This window comes from Neophocaena asiaeorientalis, unplaced genomic scaffold (genome assembly GCF_003031525.2).
Source record: "Neophocaena asiaeorientalis asiaeorientalis breed wild unplaced genomic scaffold, Neophocaena_asiaeorientalis_V1.1 scaffold268, whole genome shotgun sequence".
Taxonomy (NCBI): domain Eukaryota; kingdom Metazoa; phylum Chordata; class Mammalia; order Artiodactyla; family Phocoenidae; genus Neophocaena; species Neophocaena asiaeorientalis.
Genome location: NW_020173979.1, coordinates 1,547,070 through 1,547,818, shown reverse-complemented (window position 1 = coordinate 1,547,818; position 749 = coordinate 1,547,070).

Sequence of the window (749 nt, the reverse complement as noted above, 5' to 3'; positions counted from 1 at the left end):
TTCACTGGAGTTGTCTGAATCAATATTTCTTTTCGTCCTTTGGTATGGTTGATTCGTCCCCGAGTCAGGCTCATGTACAAAGGCATGTTTCGTGTTGACTGTTCCCATGTAAGATATTTTCAAAGCCACTGCTTATTATTTGTTAGGAAAATTTAAAAACAGAAGAGGAAAGAAACAAAGAAAGTGAACAAAAAAGAGTTAGACTGGCTGCACCTGGAAGACACTGAAGGGTAGTAAAGAGCACAGATGCTCTGGGCTTCTTGGACAAGAGATGGTAGCTTCAGTGTGAGCTTCGGAAGGTACAGAACTTGTGAGTGATGCAGGCGGGGCTGCTTGCCTTGGCCTCCGGTCTGCAGGGGAGAAATACCGGAAGTTAGGAACTGCTGAGTTGGAGAGAAGGACTGATTTTGGCATTTTTAAGCCCAGGATGCATACAACCCAGAGAGAAAAGCCTCCACCGCGTCGTGTGTTTTGCAAAGTTAGCACAAACTTGTCTGTATGGGCATTGGAGCTGGGGCCGGGCTGCACGCCCTAGGGATGTGTAGGGTATAAGAAACACTGAGCAGCGGGCAGACTTTCTTTGTCTTTCTCTTGTGTTTCTAGCCCTACACCTGGGTACTGCCCAGGAAACAGAAGAGGTAGAAAGAGAAGGAAGGAGAAGCTGCAGGAAGAAAGCCCAGCGTGGGCATGTGACATTTGGCCAAGCTATAAGCACAGCACCCAAGTTTAAAATCTGTGTCTGTTTGCTG